The sequence below is a fragment of the Ranitomeya variabilis genome, chromosome 7 (genome assembly GCF_051348905.1).
Source record: "Ranitomeya variabilis isolate aRanVar5 chromosome 7, aRanVar5.hap1, whole genome shotgun sequence".
Classification (NCBI taxonomy): Eukaryota; Metazoa; Chordata; class Amphibia; order Anura; family Dendrobatidae; genus Ranitomeya; species Ranitomeya variabilis.
In genome coordinates, this window is record NC_135238.1 from 125,297,239 (window position 1) to 125,318,059 (window position 20,821).

General features: G+C 42.9%; 1 protein-coding gene across 1 annotated transcript in view; it reads right to left on the reverse strand.

The window, feature by feature from the left end:
• LOC143786364 (carboxypeptidase O-like) overlaps window positions 1-20,821 on the reverse strand; it is a 220,049-nt gene that overhangs the window by 18,484 nt on the left and 180,744 nt on the right. The window lies entirely within an intron of this gene.

Sequence of the window (20,821 nt, forward strand, 5' to 3'; positions counted from 1 at the left end):
ATATAAGCACAGCATTTTTGTTTCTGCTCAAAATTTTCATGAGCTGAACTCAAAGTTATAAGACTTTTTCTATGTACATAAAAGGCATTTTTATCTCAAATACTGTTCGCAAATTTGTTTAAATCTGTGTTAGTGAGCACTTCTTTGTCAAGATAATCCATCCATCTATCAGGTGTAGCATATCAAGATGCTCATTAGACAGCGTGGTCATTGCACAGGTGTCTTATTCTGGTGTCACAGGTGTCTCAGGTGTAACAGACTGTCATCCTGGATCCGGCTGTAGAAGGTCATTGTGATTAGCCCTACAAGCACCTTCTTGATTTTTGCATCTCTGTTATGGAGTGATATCTTTTTCCCTATAAGACCTGAGAGTTACCTCCAACTTCTGCTGCTAATTAACACACCTTTGCAGAAGGTTTAAATACATTCAGTTTCTTCAGCAGGGTGCTGGTGTTAGCTCAATTTCCCTCTGTGTTATCAGCAGTCAGCTAGTGTCTTCTTGGAGTACTCTTGGAGGATTACTGGCGTGGTCTTCTCAAGCTATATCACCTTGTTTGTCCACCCTCTCTGTCTTTAGTTGTAGTTTGGGCTGTCTAGCGCTCACCCCGTCCCTTCCCTATCCAGGGCCTACCATTAGAGTCAGGCAGGGATTAGGTTCCTGCTTGGCGATAGGTGCAGAAATTATTTAGGGATGTTTAGGGCAGACAGATGGTTGTTAGATATGCCTAGGGGCCTCCACATCCCCCAACCCTCATTTTTGGACTTCCCCCTCATTGTCCCAATTGTTGTGCACCTAAGTCCCTCACCCAGAGTAACAATTGGCAACAATAAAAGGCCACTTTAAAATGTGCAGTTTTATCACACAGCACAGTGCCACAGATGTTGCAAGTTTTGAGAGCATTTGCAATTTGCATGCTGACTGCAGGAATGTTCACCAGAGCTGTTGCCCATGAACTGAATGTTCATTTCTCTGCCATATGCGGTCTCCAAAGGCATTTAAAAGAATCTGGCAGTACATCCAACTGGCCTCACAACTGCAGACCATGTGTAACTACCCCAGGTCAAAATCTCAACATCCAGCATCTTCACCTCCAAGATCATATGAGACCAGCCACCTGGACAGCTGCTGCAACAATTGGTTTGCATAACCAAAAAATTTCTGCACAATCTGTCAGAAATAGTCTCAGAGAATCTCATCTCACCCTCATTGGGGTCTCTGACTGCAGTTCATCGTCGTAACCGACTTGAGTAGGCAAATGCTCACATTTGATGGCATCCGGCACACTAGAGAGGTGTTCTCTTCACGGATAAATCTGGATTTCACTGTACAGAGCAAATGGCAGACTGTGTGTATAGAGTCATATGGGTGAGCAGTTTCCTCATGTCACTGTTGTGAATTGAGTGGCTCATGGTGGTGGTGGAATTATGGTATGGGCAGGCATATCTTATGAACAACAAACACACGTGCATTTTATTGACGCCATTTTGAATACACAGAGATGCTGTAATCAGATCCTGAAGCTTATTGTTGTACCATTCATCAACAACCATCACCTCGTGTTGCAGCATGATAATGCACAGCCCCCTGTTGCAAGGATCTGTACACAATTCCTGGAAACTGAAAACATCCCAGTTGTTGCATGACAAGCATACTCACCAGACATGTCACCCACTGAGTATGTTTGGGATGCTCTGGATCAGCGTATATGAAAGCGAGTTGAAGTTTCTGTCAATATCCAGCAACTTCCCACAGCCATTGAAGAGGAGTAGACCAACATTCTATAGGCCACAATCAACAACCTGATGAACTCTATGTGAAGAAGATGTGTTGCACTGCATGAGGCAAATGGTGGTCACACCAGATACTGATTGGTTTTCTGACCCCCTGGACGCCCCAATACTGTAAAATTGCACATTTTAGAGTGGCCTTTTATTGTGGCCAGCCTAAGGCACACATCTACTATATAATCATCTAATTCTGTCTGTTTGTCTGTAACGGAAATCCCGCGTCGCTGACTGGTCGCCACATAGTTCACTCACTCACGTTTACTGAAAAATTTCTGTCAGTCACAGTGCCACGCAGTTCAGTCATGTTTACTGAACAATAGTGTTGAGCGATACCGTCCGATACTTGAAAGTATCGGTATCGGAAAGTATCGGCCGATACCGGCAAAGTATCGGATCCAATCCGATACCGATACCCGATACCAATACAAGTCAATGGGACTCATGTATCGGACGGTATTCCTGATGGTTCCCAGGGTCTGAAGGAGAGGAAACTCTCCTTCAGGCCCTGGGAACCATATTAATGTGTAAAAGAAAGAATTAAAATAAAAAATATTGCTATACTCACCTCTCCGACGCAGCCTGCACCTTACCGAGGGAAGCGGCAGCGTTCTTTGTTTAAAATTCGCGCTTTTCTTTCCTTTACTGAAGTCCCGGCTTGTGACTGGTTGACAAGCCGTGTCCAGCCTCCAGCCGGGAGGCTGGACACGCGCGCATTTTAAAATTTTAAAATGCGCGCGTGTCCAGCCTCCCGGCTTGTGATTGGTTGACCGCGACGCAACCAATCACAAGCCGGGACGTCACGGGAGGCAGGACACGCGCCCATTTTAAAATGCGCGCGTGTCCAGCCTCCCGTGACGTCACGGCTTGTGATTGGTTGCGTCTCCCATGTGACTGCGATGCAACCAATCACAAAGCCGGGACGTAATTTTAAAATCCTTAAGGACCTGAAATTACGTCACGGCTTGCTGTGATTGGTTGCGTTGCCCATGTGACTGCGACGCAACCAATCACAACGCCGGAACGTAATTTTAAAATCCTGAAGGACCTGAAATTACGTCACGGCTTGCTGTGATTGGTTGCGTCCCGGCCACATGGTCGGCACGCGACCAATCACAAGCCGGGACTTCAGTAAAGGAAAGAAAAGCGCGAATTTTAAACAAAGAACGCTGCCGCTTCCCTCGGTAAGGTGCAGGCTGCGTCGGAGAGGTGAGTATAGCAATATTTTTTATTTTAATTCTTTCTTTTACACATTTTTACATTAATGTTGTTTCGATACCGATACCCGATACCACAAAAATATCGGATCTCGGTATCGGAATTCCGATACAGCAAGTATCGGCCGATACCCGATACTTGCAGTATCGGAATGCTCAACACTACTGAACAAGTTCTGTCAGTCACAGTGCCACGTAGTTCAGTCACATTCACTGAACAAGTTCTGTAAGTCACAGTTCCACGTAATTCAGTCATGTTTAACGAACAAGTTCTGTCAGTCACAGTGTGATGTAGTTCAGTCACGTTTACTGGACAAGTTCTGTCAGTCACAGTGCTACATAGTTCACTCACGTTTACTGAACAAGTTCTGTCAGTCACAGTACCACGTAGTTCAGTCACGTTTACTGAACACGTTCTGTCAGTCACAGTGCCACATAGTTCAGTCACGTTTACTGAACAAGTTCTGTCAGTCACAGTGCGTAGTTCAGTCATGTTTACTGAACAAGATCTGTCAGTCACAGTGCCAGTAGTTCAGTCACCTTCACTGTTATGATCCTAGTGGCTGAGGATCACAAAACGGACTAGCTAAGTTTATGAACATAGACACGAGCTCTAAGGAGGTGGTAACTGGACTGACCGCAAACCTGATCCTAACCAACACACTAAAGGTAGCCGGTGAACGTGCCTAAAATCCTGGACGTCTCGACGCAGCCTGAGAAACTATCTACTCCTGGAGGGAAAGTAAGACCTCACTTGCCTCAAGAGAAATCAACCCAAAGATATAGGAAGCCCCCAACAAATAATAACGGTGAGGTAAGGGGAAAACACAAACGTAGAAATGAAAACAGATACAGCAAATGAGGCCCGCTAATACTAGATAGCAGAAGACAGATAGGGAACTGTGCGGTCAGTAAAAAACCCTATGCAAAATATCCACGCTGAGAATACAAGAACCCCCACACCAACTAACGGTGTGAGGAGAGAAACTCAGCCCCCTAGAGCTACCAGCAAGCAAGGAAATCACATATTAGCAAGCTGGACAAGAAACAAAAATAAACCAAGAAACATATGACCACTGATGGTCAAAAAATGAACCAAGCAAAACTTAGCTTCTCTTGAAGAGACTGATAACGAAGGACTGCAGGAGAGCTCCAAAATAGCACTGAAGACATTGACAGCAGGCAACAACTGAGAGTCCAGGTGAACTAAATAGGAAACCAGCTAACAGATAACGAGACAGCTGATCAAGCCTCAGACCTGCAGAATGACACAAAGAGCCACCAGAGGGAGCCCAAAGACAGCACTCACACAGTACCAGTTGTGACCACAAGAGGGAGCCCAAAAACAGAGTTCACAACAGTACCCCCCCCTTGAGGAGGGGTCACCGAACCCTCATCAAAACCCCCAGGGCGATCAGGATGAGCCACATGAAAGGCATGAACCAAATCGGCCGCATGAACATCAGAGGCGACAACCCAGGAATTATCCTCCTGACCATAGCCCTTCCACTTAACCAAATACTGAAGCCTCCGTCTAGAAATACGAGAATCCAAGATCTTCTCCACCACGTACTCCAATTCGCCCTCAACCAGCACCGGGGCAGGGGGTTCAACAGAAGGAACCACAGACACCACGTACCTCTGCAACAAAGAACTATGGAACACGTTATGAATGGCAAATGACGCTGGGAGGTCCAAACGAAATGACACCGGGTTAAGGATTTCCAAAATCTTATAAGGACCGATGAAGCGAGGCTTAAATTTAGGAGAGGAAACCTTCATAGGAACATACCGAGAAGACAGCCAAACCAAATCCCCAACAAGAAGTCGGGGACCCACACCGCGACGGCGGGTGGCAAAGCGCTGAGCCTTCTCCTGTGACAACTTCAAATTGTCCACCACATGGTTCCAAATCTGTTGCAACCTATCCACCACAGAATCCACCCCAGGACAGTCAGAAGGCTCAACCTGACCCGAGGAAAAACGAGGATGAAAACCAGAATTGCAGAAAAAAGGCGAAACCAAATTAGCAGAACTAGCCCGATTATTAAGGGCAAACTCGGCCAATGGCAAAAAAGTCACCCAATCATCCTGATCAGCAGAAACAAAACATCTTAAATAAGTTTCCAAGGTCTGATTAGTTCGCTCGGTTTGGCCATTCGTCTGAGGATGGAAGGCCGACGAAAAAGACAAATCAATGCCCATCTTAGCACAAAAGATCCGCCAAAATCTGGACACAAACTGGGATCCTCTGTCAGACACAATATTTTCAGGGATGCCGTGCAAGCGAACCACATTCTGAAAAAATAGAGGAACCAAATCGGAGGAGGAAGGCAACTTAGGCAAGGGCACCAAATGGACCATTTTGGAAAAACGATCACACACCACCCAGATGACAGACATTCTCTGAGAGACTGGAAGATCCCAAATAAAATCCATGGAAATGTGCGTCCAAGGCCTCTTTGGGACAGGCAAAGACAAAAGCAAACTGCTGGCACGAGAACAGCAAGGCTTAGCCCGAGCACAAATCCCACAGGACTGCACAAAGGAACGCACATCCCGCGACAAGGAAGGCCACCAGAAGGACCTAGCCACCAAATCTCTGGTACCAAAAATCCCAGGATGGCCTGCCAACACCGAAGAATGAACCTCGGAAATAACTCTGCTGGTCCATCTCTCTGGGACAAACAGTCTCTCTGGTGGGCAACGGTCAGGTCTATCCGCCTGAAATTTCTGCAGCACTCGTCGCAAATCTGGGGAAATGGCAGACAAAATCACTCCCTCTCTGAGGATACCAGCCGGCTCTGAAACTCCCGGAGAGTCAGGCACAAAACTCCTAGAAAGAGCATCAGCCTTCTCGTTCTTCGAACCAGGCAGGTACGAGACCACGAAATCGAAGCGGGAGAAAAACAACGACCAACGAGCCTGTCTAGGATTTAGCCGCTTGGCAGACTCGAGATAAATCAGATTTTTGTGATCAGTTAAGACCACTATACGATGCTTAGCTCCCTCGAGCCAATGTCGCCACTCCTTAAATGCCCACTTCATAGCCAACAACTCCCGATTACCAACATCATAATTCCGCTCGGCAGGCGAAAACTTTCTTCAAAAGAAAGCACAAGGCTTCATCACAGAGCAATCAGAGCTTCTCTGCGACAAAACAGCCCCTGCTCCAATCTCAGAAGCATCAACCTCGACCTGAAAAGGAAGAGAGACATCAGGCTGACACAAAACTGGAGCCGAAGAAAACCGGCGCTTCAGCTCCCGAAAGGCTTCCACGGCCGCAGGAGACCAATTAGTCACATCAGAACCCTTCTTGGTCAAATCCGTCAAGGGTTTAACCACGCCAGAAAAATTAGCAATGAAGCAACGGTAAAAATTAGCAAAACCCAAGAACTTCTGAAGACTCTTAACAGATGTAGGCTGAGTCCAGTCATGAATAGCCTGGACCTTGACTGGGTCCATCTCAATAGTAGAAGGAGAAAAAATAAAACCCAAAAAGGAAACCTTCTGTACTCCGAAGAGACATTTTGAGCCCTTCACAAATAAGGCATTAGCACGCAGGACCTGAAATACCATCCTGACCTGCTTCACATGGGACTCCCAGTCCTCAAAAAAGACCAAAATGTCATCCAGATACACAATCATAAATTTTTCCAGATATTCTCGGAAGATGTCATGCATGAAGGACTGGAACACAGAAGGAGCATTAGAGAGTCCAAAAGGCATCACCAAGTACTCAAAATGGCCTTCGGGCGTATTAAATGCTGTTTTCCATTCATCCCCCTGCTTAATGCGCACAAGGTTATACGCACCACGAAGATCTATCTTGGTGAACCAACTGGACCCCTTAATCCGAGCAAACAGATCAGACAACAATGGCAAAGGATACTGAAATTTGACCGTGATTTTATTTAGAAGACGATATTCTATACAAGGTCTCAGAGAACCATCCTTCTTGGCCACAAAAAAGAATCCTGCACCAAGAGGGGAGGAGGACGGGCGAATATGTCCCTTCTCTAAAGACTCCTTTATATAGCTCCGCATTGCGGCATGTTCTGGTACAGACAAATTAAAAAGTCGTCCCTTAGGGAACTTACTACCAGGAATCAAATTTATAGCACAATCACAATCCCTGTGAGGAGGCAGGGCACCGGATCTGGGCTCATCAAATACATCCTGGTAGTCCGACAAAAACTCAGGGACCTCAGAAGGAGTGGAAGAAGCAATTGATACCAAAGCAGCATCGCCATGAATCCCCTGGCAACCCCAACTTGACACAGACATAGCTTTCCAATCCAGAACTGGATTATGGGCCTGCAGCCATGGCAGACCCAACACGACAACATCATGCAAATTATGCAGCACAAGAAAGCGAATCACCTCCTGATGCACAGGAGTCATACACATGGTCACTTGAGTCCAATATTGAGGCTTATTCTCAGCCAATGGTGTAGCATCAATTCCCCTCAGTGGAATAGGGAATTCCAAAGGCTCCAGGACAAAACCACAGCGCCTGGCAAACGACAAATCGATCAGATTCAGGGCAGCACCTGAATCCACAAAAGCCATAACCTAGTAGGATGACAAAGAACAAATTAAAGTAACAGACAAAATGAATTTAGTCTGTATAGTACCAATGGTGACAGGTTTAGCGATTTTTTTAACGCGCTTAGAGCATGCTGAGATAACATGAGTTGAATCACCACAGTAAAAGCACAACCCATTTTGACGTCTATGATTTTGCCGCTCAATTCTGGTCAGAACTCGGTCACATTGCATAGACTCAGGTCTCTGTTCAGAAAACACCGCCAGATGGTGTGCAGATTTGCGCTCCCGCAAACGCCGATCAATCTGAATGGCCAAAGCCATTGAGTCATTCATAGTTACATAGTTACATAGTTATTAAGGTTGAAGGAAGACTGTAAGTCCATCTAGTTCAACCCATAGCCTAACCTAACATGCCCTAACATGTTGATCCAGGGGAAGGCAAAAAAAACCCATGTGGCAAAGAGTAACTCCACCATGGGGAAAAAAATTCCTTCCCGACTCCACATACGGCAATCAGACTAGTTCCCTGGATCAACGCCTTATCAAGGAATCTAGTGTATATACCCTGTAACATTATACTTTTCCAGAAAGGTATCCAGTCCCCTCTTAAATTTAATTAATGAATCACTCATTACAACATCATACGGCAGAGAGTTCCATAGTCTCACTGCTCTTACAGTAAAGAATCCGCGTCTGTTATTATGCTTAAACCTTCTTTCCTCCAGACGTAGAGGATGCCCCCTTGTCCCTGTCTCAGGTCTATGATTAAAAAGATCATCAGAAAGGTCTTTGTACTGTCCCCTCATATATTTATACATTAACATAAGATCACCCCTTAGTCTTCGTTTTTCCAAACTAAATAGCCCCAAGTGTAATAACCTATCTTGGTATTGCAGACCCCTCAGTCCTCTAATAACCTTGGTCGCTCTTCTCTGCACCCGCTCCAGTTCAGCTATGTCTTTCTTATACACCGGAGACCAGAACTGTGCACAGTATTCTAAGTGTGGTCGAACTAGTGACTTGTATAGAGGTAAAATTATGTTCTCCTCATGAGCATCTATGCCTCTTTTAATACATCCCATTATTTTATTTGCCTTTGTAGCAGCTGCCTGACACTGGCCACTGAATATGAGTTTGTCATCCACCCATACACCCAGGTCTTTTTCATTGACGGTTTTGCCCAGAGTTTTAGAATTAAGCACATAGTTATACATCTTATTACTTCTACCCAAGTGCATGACCTTACATTTATCCCCATTAAAGCTCATTTGCCATTTATCAGCCCAAGCTTCTAGTTTACATAAATCATCCTGTAATATAAAATTGTCCTCCCCTGTATTGATTACCCTGCAGAGTTTAGTGTCATCTGCAAATATTGAAATTCTACTCTGAATGCCCCCTACAAGGTCATTAATAAATATGTTAAAAAGAAGAGGGCCCAATACTGACCCCTGTGGTACCCCACTGCTAACCGTGACCCAGTCTGAGTGTGCTCCATTAATAACCACCCTTTGTTTCCTATCCCTGAGCCAGCTCTCAACCCACTTACACATATTTTCCCCTATCCCCATTACTCTCATTTTATGTAACAACCTTTTGTGTGGCACCGTATCAAAAGCTTTGGAAAAGTCCATATATACTACGTCCACTGGGTTCCCTTGGTCCAGTCCGGAACTTACCTCTTCATAGAAGCTGATCAAATTAGTCTGACATGAACGGTCCCTAGTAAACCCATGCTGATACTGGTCATTAGGTTATTCCTCTTCAGATACTCCAGCATAGCATCCCTTAGAATGCCCTCCAGGATTTTACCCACAGAAGAGGTTAAACTTACTGGCCTATAATTACCGAGTTCAGTTTTTGCCCCTTTTTTGAATATTGGCACCACATTTGCTATACGTCAGTCCTGTGGTACAGACCCTGTTATTATGGAGTCTTTAAAGATTAAAAATAATGGTCTATCAATGACTGTACTTAGTTCCTGCAGTACTCGGGGGTGTATCCCATCCGGGCCCGGAGATTTGTCAATTTTAGTTATTTTTAGACGCCGCTGTACTTCCTGCTGGGTTAAGCAGGTGACATTTAATGGGGAATTTTTATCACTAGTCATTTTGTCTGCCATGGGATTTTCTTTTGTAAATACTGATGAAAAAAAGTCATTTAGCATATTGGCTTTTTCCTCATCCTCATCCACCATTTCACCCAGACTATTTTTAAGGGGGCCAACACTGTCATTTTTTAGTTTCTTACTATTTATATAGTTAAAGAATATTTTGGGATTATTTTTACTCTCTCTGGCAATGAGTCTCTCTGTCTCAATCTTTGCTGCCTTGATTTGCTTTTTACAGAATGTATTTAATTTTCTGTATTTATTTAATGCCTCCTCACTACCTACTTCCTTTAATTCTCTAAATGCTTTCTTTTTGTCCCTTATTGCGCTCCTTACAGCTCTATTTAGCCATATTGGTTTCCTCCTATTTCTAGTATGTTTATTCCCATACGGTATATACTGTGCACAGGTCCTATCCAGGATGCTAATAAACGTCTCCCATTTTCTTTGTGTATTTTTGTGTCTCAGGATATCGTCCCAGTTAATTGCACCAAGATCCTCTCTCATCCGTTGGAAATTTGCCCTCCTGAAGTTTAGTGTCCTTGTCACCCCCCTACTACCCATCTTATTAAAGGTTACATGAAAACTTATTATTTTGTGATCACTATTCCCCAAGTGACCCCCAACCCTTATATTTGATATGCGGTCTGGCCTGTTGGTTAATATTAGGTCTAGCAGTGCCCCCCTCCTTGTTGGGTCCTGAACCAGTTGTGAAAGCTAATTGTCTCTCATAGTTGTCAAAAACCGATTACCTTTGCTGGAACTGCAGGTTTCTGTTCCCCAATCTATTTCAGGGTAGTTGAAGTCCCCCATAATAATGACTTCTCCTTGAGTCGCAGCTTCATCTATTTGCTTTACGAGGATATTCTCCATTGCTTCCATTAGTTTTGGAGATTTATAACAAACCCCTATCAGTAATTTATTATTTTTTCCCCCTCCCCTTATCTCCACCCACAGAGACTCTACATTTTCATTAGATTCACCTATATTATCACGCAGGATGGGTTTTAAGGTCGATTTTACATACAGACACACCCCACCCCCTCGCTTATCTGTACGGTCATTTCTGAACAGGCTATAGCCCTGCAAGTTAACAGCCCAGTCATGGCTCTCATCCAGCCACGTCTCAGATATCCCCACCATGTCATAATTATGTTCCAACAACATTAGTTCTAATTCGTCCATTTTGGGCTTCTGGCATTAGTATACATGCACTTGATGTTACTCTCTGTACCTCTATTCTTTCTTAAATTACTAACTGTTCTAACCCCACCCCCCATGCCACCGCCACCCCCAACTTCCTTATTTGTGCCCAGGTCTCTATCTGCACTATCTTCCCCTCCTATAAAATGAATACCCTCCCCCCCAATCCCTAGTTTAAACACTCCTCCAACCTTCTAACCATTTTCTCCCCCAGCACAGCTGCACCTTCCCCATTGAGGTGCAGCCCGTCCCTAGCGTAGAGCCTGTAGCCAACTGAGAAGTCGGCCCAGTTCTGCAGGAACCCAAACCCCTCCTTCCTACACCAATTCTTGAGCCACTTATTAACCTCCCTAATCTCCCGTTGCCTCTCTGGCGTGGCACGTGGTACAGGCAGTATTTCGGAAAATACCACGTTGGAGGTCCTTGCTTTCAGCTTGCAGCCTAATTCCCTGAAATCATCTTTAAGGACCTTCCACCTACCTCTAACTTTGTCATTTGTGCCAATGTGCACCATGACCGCTGGGTCCTCACCAGCCCCTCCCAGTAATCTGTCCACCCGATCAGCGATGTGTCGGACTCGAGCGCCAGGTAGGCAGCACACCGTCCGACGATCCCTGTCTTTGTGACAGATTGCCCTATCTGTTCCCCTAATAATTGAGTCCCCCACTACCAGCACCTGTCTGGCCTGCCCTGCTCTCCTTTTTCCCTCCTTACTGGAGCAGTCACTCCTCCGGCTTTCAGAGGACATGCCTGGCTGCAGCAGTGCTACCCCTGTACTGGCACCCCCCTCATCTGCCAACTTAGCAAACTTGTTAGGGTGTGCCAGATCAGGACTAGCCTCCCTGGCACTCTTCCCTCTACCCCGCCTTCTATCTGTCACCCAGCTAACTGCCACACTGTCCTGCAGCTCCATCCTACCATCCCCCTCCTCATCTATCCCATTGAGCGTCTGCTCTGTGAGCAGAAGACTCCTCTCCATATTGTCTATGGATCTCAGTGTTGCCAGCTGCACATTTAGATCCAGTATCTGGGTTTCCAAATGCACAATGTGCTCACATCTCGCACAGCAGTATGCACCCTCGACCGGCTGGTCAAGGACTGCATACATGTGGCAAGATGTGCACTGGATGGCATTAACAATTGTGGAGCACATTTCCTAATGGGGATTGCACCACACAGAAACGTTAATTAAAAATAAATACAAAGTATTAATTAAACCAAAAAAAAAAAAAAAAAAAAACATTCAGACTTGCAGGCGTGGGGAACCCCACCATAACATTCTTAATGGCTTCAGAAAGACCTTCTCTGAAATTTGCAGCCAAGGCACACTCATTCCATTGAGTAAGCACCGACCATTTCCGAAATTTTTGACAATAAACCTCAGCTTCATCCTGGCCCTGAGAAAGAGCCAGCAAGGCCTTTTCTGCCTGGTTCTCAAGATTAGGTTCCTCCTAAAGCAGTCCAAGCGCCAGAAAAAACGCATCCACATTCAGCAATGCAGGATCTCCTGGCACCAGAGAGAAAGCCCAATCTTGAGGGTCGCCACGTAACAAGGAGATAACAATTTTAACTTGCTGAGCGGAATCACCAGAGGAACGAGGTCTCAAAGATAGAAATAATTTACAATTATTCTGAAAATTCATAAACCTAGATCTATCTCCAGAAAACAACTCAGGAATAGGTATTTTAGGCTCTGACATAGGGCTATGAACAACAAAATCCTGAATGCTTTGCACCCTTGCAGCAAGATGATCCACACTAGAAGTCAGACTCTGAATATCCATGTCTGCAGCTGAACACAAAACCACCCAGAGATTAAGGGGATGAGAGAAGCTGGACAGACTGCAGCAAAGATAGAGAGGAAAAAAAAAAAATTGTACTCAGGGCTTCTCTTATCCCACTTCTGCGATGCATTAAACACTTTTCGGCCTGCTGTACTGTTATGATCCTAGTGGCTGAGGATCACAAAATGGACTAGCTAAGTTTATGAACATAGACACGAGCTCTGACCGCAAACCTAATCCTAACCAACACACTAAAGGTAGCCGGTGAACGTGCCTAGAATCCTGGACGTCTCGACGCAGCCTGAGAAACTATCTACTCCTGGAGGGAAAGTAAGACCTCACTTGCCTCAAGAGAAATCAACCCAAAGATATAGGAAGCCCCCAACAAATAATAACGGTGAGGTAAGGGGAAAACACAAACGTAGAAATGAAAACAGATACAGCAAATGAGGCCCGCTAATACTAGATAGCAGAAGACAGATAGGGAACTGTGCGGTCAGTAAAAAACCCTATGCAAAATATCCACGCTGAGAATACAAGAACCCCCACACCAACTAACGGTGTGAGGGGAGAAACTCAGCCCCCTAGAGCTACCAGCAAGCAAGGAAATCACATATTAGCAAGCTGGACAAGAAACAAAAATAAACCAAGAAACATATGACCACTGATGGTCAAAAAATGAACCAAGCAAAACTTAGCTTCTCTTGAAGAGACTGAAAATGAAGGACTGCAGGAGAGCTCCAAAATAGCACTGAAGACATTGACAGCAGGCAACAACTGAGAGTCCAGGTGAACTAAATAGGAAACCAGCTAACAGATAACGAGACAGCTGATCAAGCCTCAGACCTGCAGAATGACACAAAGAGCCACCAGAGGGAGCCCAAAGACAGCACTCACACAGTACCAGTTGTGACCACAAGAGGGAGCCCAAAAACAGAGTTCACAACACTTCACTGAACAAGTTCTGTAAGTCACAGTTCCACGTAGTTCAGTCATGTTTAACGAACAAGTTCTGTCAGTCACAGTGTGATGTAGTTCAGTCACATTTACTGGACAAGTTCTGTCAGTCACAGTGCCACGTAGTTCACTCACGTTTACTGAACACGTTCTGTCAGTCACAGAATGACATAGTTCACTCACCTTTACTGAATAAGTTCTGTCAGTTCACTCACGTTTACTGAACAAGTTCTGTCAGTCACAGTGCCACATAGCACAGTCACGTTTACTGAACAGGTTCTGTCAGTCACAGTGCAACATAGTTCACTCACGTTTACTGAATAAGTTCTGTCAGTCAAAGTGTGACATAGTTCACTCAGGTTTACTGAACAAGTTCTGTCAGTCACAGTGCCACGTAGTTCAGTCACGTTTACTGAACACGTTCTGTCAGTCACAGTGCGACTTAGTTCACTCACGTTTACTGAACACGGTCAGTCAATGTGGTGTACAAAAATATTTTGGGTTGATATTGTTAACAAATATATTATAGTGTCAATGATTTATTTAAATACAGTTAGATATTCATGTAATGGTTATATATTTTGATGATCTGTTTAATAATTTCGCTCAGTTGTATTAAGTTCTATGAGTAATAAAATGTAATGATAATGTATATATTTTACCCGGAAAATCCTGTGTATTTATTGCATTATTCTTACATCTTCATAAATAAACTACATACATATTCTAGAATACCCGATGCGTTACAATCGGGCCACCATCTAGTGTGCTATAATCATGCTGTCTAATCAGAATCTTAGAATTATAGAATGTTAGAGTTGGAAAGGACCTCCAGGGTCATCTTGTCCAACATCCGCTAAATGCAGGATTTTTGTCCAGCTCCTTGATATGCCACACCTGTCTGATGGATGGATTATCTCAGCAAAGGAGAAGTTTTCACTAACACAGATTCAGACAAATTTGTGAACAATATACTGTATCAGAGAAAAAGGCCTTTTGTGTAAATAGAAAAAGGTTTAGATCTTTGAGTTCAGCTGATGAAAAATAGGAGCAAAAAAAGCGTTACATTTATATTTTTGTCCAATGTATATTCCACTTATCCAATGGAAGATGGGGAGGGAGATTCTGACTAACATACTGCCAGTACTATGCCCGACTGTGCCTCAGTGGGAATTGTTAATCTCTGATGACCATGCACTGACCACCAATGTACAAGGTACAATAATCTGCTAGATGTCATAGGTACAGAGTATTTTGAGGATACTCATGTGGCCACACAAAACAGCATTAGTCCACTCCTTGATACTTCAGCAGTCTGGGAAATGGTGGTGGGCATTTTTTTTATATTGCGAATCACAAAGCAAATCTCAATGAGTTCTAATGTGTGTGGAACTGTGACTGTCTAAAAATTTGACTTTATCTGGATCCTCCACGGAACTGCTCTGCTCATCTCCAATGATAATGCAAATACTTACATCACAAAAAATAAACTACAAGTATTACATGACTGAGGCGCAAGATTGGTCCAGCTGGAGTACTGAGATTATATTAGTGATGATAGAGCACTAAAAATGCTTGAGTGCTCATTACTAGTATCGAGCAGGTCGGATGCTCGGATGTATTTAAATACAAAAGACATACAATGTTACTACTTTATTAATAATTATAAAGACATGATTCCACAGAAGAAATATAATATGAAATATACATACATACAGGAAGCAGTTGATGTAAAAAAATTTTTATTAGCATACAATGCAATTAAAAAATAGAATAAATGTCATTAAAAAATAATATAAAGATAAAGATATAAAAAATGAGATAAATGTGGAGTAATGCACCAGCTAAATTAATGACCATAGCCAATTAGACATCACAAAGTATATACAAAAGTGAAAAATATAGAGTATTAAGTGATACAAATGTATTCAAAAGTGATAATGTGCACATCAAAATATAAATGAATCAATCAAAAATATATGTGAATCATAAATAAAGATTGATATCCAAATGAAATAGTCATAGTGGGGCATAAAAGAAAAAAATAAAGCCCAAGGGTATAACATTCAAGTGAATAATCTATTCACCACAGTAAATAAATCAAAAATATAAAATTAACAACCTATTTTTATAATGTACATGTTCTGACCAAAATAAGTGAACCAATGATTAAAGCCATATATTAGATATAAATTAATAAGGAAGTATAATGGCTATTATGCGTGTCAGTGATACTGTGATTAAACCAGCCAAAGTGCCAAAAGTTAAATTAATACAGGTATGAAAAAACTTGTTGCATTATTCCCAAGAAGACTCATGGCTGCCCTAGCTCAAAAGGGTGCATCTGCTCAATACTGAGCAAAGGGTCTGAATACCTATGTTATGACCATGTGATATTTCAGGTTTTTTTTTTAAATATGCAAAAATTTCTACATTTCTGTTTTTTTCAGTCCAGATGGGGGTGCAGAGTGTACATTAATGAGAAAAAAATGAACTTTTTGGAATTTACTAAATGGGTTTAATGAAACAAAGAGTGAAAAATGTTGAAAAAGAGTGTGCATGTTTATTGGTTGTCTAACAGCCGTGTGAACATGCAGGTTGGGGACTCAAGCATTGCGCTCGAGCACCCGCTATACTCGAAACAATGAACCCATAACAATCACCTGGGTCAACCACATTGTATATCACTATTAATACCAGTCACCCATAGCTTCACCCTACTATTGCCCTGAATATATAGAAAGAATCATACAAGACCGTGCTTAATACAAGGCTTAGGTATAATTACCTGTAGGGGCCCGTGACATTAAATGCCGCCGAGATCTGCAGCAGCGCGTCCGCCCCGACGCGTGTTTCAGACTCCTTCTTCAAGGGGCCTACCGCTATATGCAGGTCTCCATTATTTTATACCGGCTAGCACAGCGTGGTATGCCATGCAGCCGGAAGTGCCATTCCCAACCCAGGAACTGACGCGCACCGTTACCTGGTCAACCGCAACGCCGGCAAGCATCAGCGTCACAACATGGGCGGAGCCGGGGCGGGCCCCACCACGTCACAAGACGCCAAAAGCAGACCGGCGCCACATCGAGCGGGCAAGGCGTGCGTCAAGGGGGGGAGAGAGATATGGAGACCGCATAAGCGCATACTAAAACCATGTGATGCACATAAATGTAGTACAAAGCAGCATCAGATATTAAACCCACAAGTATATAGTACATTTTCATATCACAGTGTATACACTCAACATACATATTAAATATAATCATAACCATAATAGTGATAGTCGCTATAATTGCTGGTATCTTCAGAATGGGTTTCATTATAAGGTTCTTCAATCATATATAGAGCCACTTCATGCCGCTTACAGCACCTTCACTGAACATCACATAGACAAGCGTGACTAGTGTATACTAAAAGATATATAAAAAAACAACAATATAATTAGAATTAAAAAATGGGGACAGTAAATAGATGTGCGACACTCACTCAGTGATGGAAAAATCATAGGAATGGGGCATAGCTAATATTATCATTTAGTCCAGATGGATGGACCGTGCCAAGGGTCCATATCCACCTGGACTCCAATTGGGCCAACCTCTTGGTTATATTACCACCCCGAATGCCCATATCAAGCACATCGATGCCACGCACCCTAAGGAGGTCACCATTACAACCGTGATATCTACGAAAATGGCGAGGAATGGTTTTCAGTGATACTACATCTTCCACAATTGCTGCTGCTGTGATACCCAATACGTGTTCTCTTACTCGTATCTTTAGGTGAAAGAAGCCCAATCACCCTACCTACAGATCACCAGAAAGCAACCAAAGCCAGGAATTATATTAAAAAATATACTTTTATTATATCACATATACAGCAACAACAATATATATAACGATTTTGCACCAATAAAAATTATATCATATAAAATCAATAGATCTGTACGTAGCACAGGACTAATAACAATAGATAATATGACGGCTACCCCAATATTACATAATGGGTCCCTACCAGGATCAAACTATATTAATCTCACTGCTCCTGTAAAAGTGTGTGATACACTAATATATATGCTTAAAGTGCAAGAGTGCTAAAAAAATCCAAATATATATATCTCCAAATAACCATGAAAAAGTGCACTGTGCTCAGACCGCATTAAGCAGCCAATGCTCCAATACATATACTCAAAGTGCGCCAGTGCTAAAGAAATCCATTTATATATGTGTCTTCAAACAAACATAAAAAAATGTGCAATGTGCTAAGACCGCACTACGTAGCCAACTTCTGTGCTTAATCAACAGCTCTGTGCAAAGTACTGGGAGGGACCATAAATATAAAATATATGCTGGTATATACCTTGGGGTAGCCGTGTCCTGTGGTAACGCACCCCGACGCGCGTTTTGGACAATTTCCTTCGTCAGGGGGTAGACTGTCCGAAACGCGCGTCGGGGTGCGTTACCACAGGACACGGCTCCCCCAAGGTATATATCAGCATATATTTTATATTTATGGTCCCTCCCAGTACTTTGCACAGAGCTGTTGATTAAGCACAGAAGTTGGCTACGTAGTGCGGTCTTAGCACATTGCACATTTTTTTATGTTTGTTTGAAGACACATATATAAATGGATTTCTTTAGCACTGGCGCACTTTGAGTATATGTATTGGAGCATTGGCTGCTTAGTGCGGTCTGAGCACAGTGCACTTTTTCATGGTTATTTGGAGATATATATATTTGGATTTTTTTAGCACTCTTGCACTTTAAGCATATATATTAGTGTATCACACACTTTTACAGGAGCAGTGAGATTAATATAGTTTGATCCTGGTAGGGACCCATTATGTAATATTGGGGTAGCCGTCATATTATCTATTGTTATTAGTCCTGTGCTACGTACAGATCTATTGATTTTATATGATATAATTTTTATTGGTGCAAAATCGTTATATATATTGTTGTTGCTGTATATGTGATATAATAAAAGTATATTTTTTAATATAATTCCTGGCTTTGGTTGCTTTCTGGTGATCTGTAGGTAGGGTGATTGGGCTTCTTTCTCCACTAGGTGGCGGTTGTCACCAACTTGCATAGAGTACCAGGTACTGGCGAATTATGGTATTAAGAATGATATAGATTTATGGTTATATCCTCTGTATCTGTGGTACTGCTGTGTTCTAACATTTCGTATCTTTAGGTGTCTGGTAGTCATGTCCACATAAATTTTGTGGCATGGGCATACAGCATAATAAATCACGTGTTTGCTTGTACAGGTAATCTGTTTTCTAATCTTAAATTCACGTAATCCATCCTGACTTATAAAACTGTCTATACGGTCAATATTAGTGCAAGCCACACATCTACCGCATGGGAAGCATCCATTTCGTGTTGGCACCTGATCCAGAAACGTATTACTAGGTTCCCCAGTATAGTGACTATGGACCAGATAGTCACGCAGATTTTTCGATCTCCTTGCCGCAATTGCAGCCCTGGGAGGTAAAAATCTGGAGATCACTGGATCTGCATTCAAAATATGCCATGGTTTATTCACAATACCTCTCATCCGGTCAAATTGTGAATGAAAATCTGTCACAAATCTTACAATATTCTGATTCTTTTTTTGTTGCTTTGGGCCATAGAGTAGGGTATCCCTAGATGAATATTTGGCCCTGTTAAAGGCCTTTTTAATCATGCGGTTACTAAAACCCCACTCCTTTAGTCTTTGTTTTAAATCTTCAGCCTGTTTAAGCAACTCATCCTCTGTTGAGCATAATCTACGTAGTCGCAGAAGCTGCCCAGTGGGGACCGATTGGATCATATGGCCAGGATGTGATGAGGTTACGTGCAACAGTATATTTGTGGAAGTTGGCTTCCGAAAAATATTAGTCTGTACCTCCCCCTTCTCATCTCTATAAAGTAGTATGTCCAGGAATTCAAAGGTTTTTGAATCATACTTATAAGTGATGTATATATTTAATTGGTTGTTATTAAGGGAAGACATGAATGTCTCTAAATCATCATATGACCCCTGCCAGATCAGTAAAATGTTGTCGATGTACTGCATCCAAGAAAGGACGCGGCACATCGGCGACAACTGATCCGGCAGGGAGAGGTCTCTCTCCCACAGCACCAGGAACAGATTGGCATACGCCGGGGCAAAGGAAGCCCCCATAAGCTGTTCCATGGAGCTGCAGGAAGAAAGACCCCTTAAAAACAAGAAAATTGTAAGTGTAAATCTAAGAAGTTCAACAATGAGTTTCCTTATGTCCAAAGGTAGATTAGTCATACTCAGAAACACCTCCAAAGCCCTAATGCCATCATCATGTCTGATGCTGGTGTAGAGGGACTCAACGTCCCCTGTCACCAACATCATATCATCCTCCAATTGCAAACCATCTACTCGCCTCAAGAGTTCTCCCATATCTTTCAAAAACGATGGTAACCCCTCCACTATTGGTTGTAACTTGGAATCAATCCACTGGTTTACATGTTCGAGATAGTTTCCCTTTCCCGATTTAATAGGGTGTCCAGGGGGAGTCTGCACGTCCTTATGAATTTTTGGCAGTAAATAGAAGGTCTGGATAGTTGGCTCCGGTACAATTAGAGCCATGGCCAATTCTTTAGTTATCAGTTATTTAGTTATTCCTCGCCATTTTCGTAGATATCACGGTTGTAATGGTGACCTCCTTAGGGTGCGTGGCATCGATGTACTTGATATGGGCATTCGGGGTGGTAATATAACCAAGAGGTTGGCCCAATTGGAGTCCAGGTGGATATGGACCCTTGGCACGGTCCATCCATCTGGACTAAATGATAATATTAGCTATGCCCCATTCCTATGATTTTTCCATCACTGAGTGAGTGTCGCACATCTATTTACTGTCCCCATTTTTTAATTCTAATTATATTGTTGTTTTTTTTCTATATCTTTTAGTATACACTAGTCACGCTTGTCTATGTGATGTTCGGTGAAGGTGCTGTAAGCGGCATGAAGTGGCTCTATATATGATTGAAGAAACTTATAATGAAACCCATTCTGAAGATACCAGCAATTATAGTGACTATTATGGTTATGATTATATTTAATATGTATGTTGAGTGTATACACTGTGATATGAAAATGTACTATATACTTGTGGGTTTAATATCTGATGCCGCTTTGTACTACATTTATTTTTACTACATTTAATGTCTCCGCACAGTCATTATGTGCATCA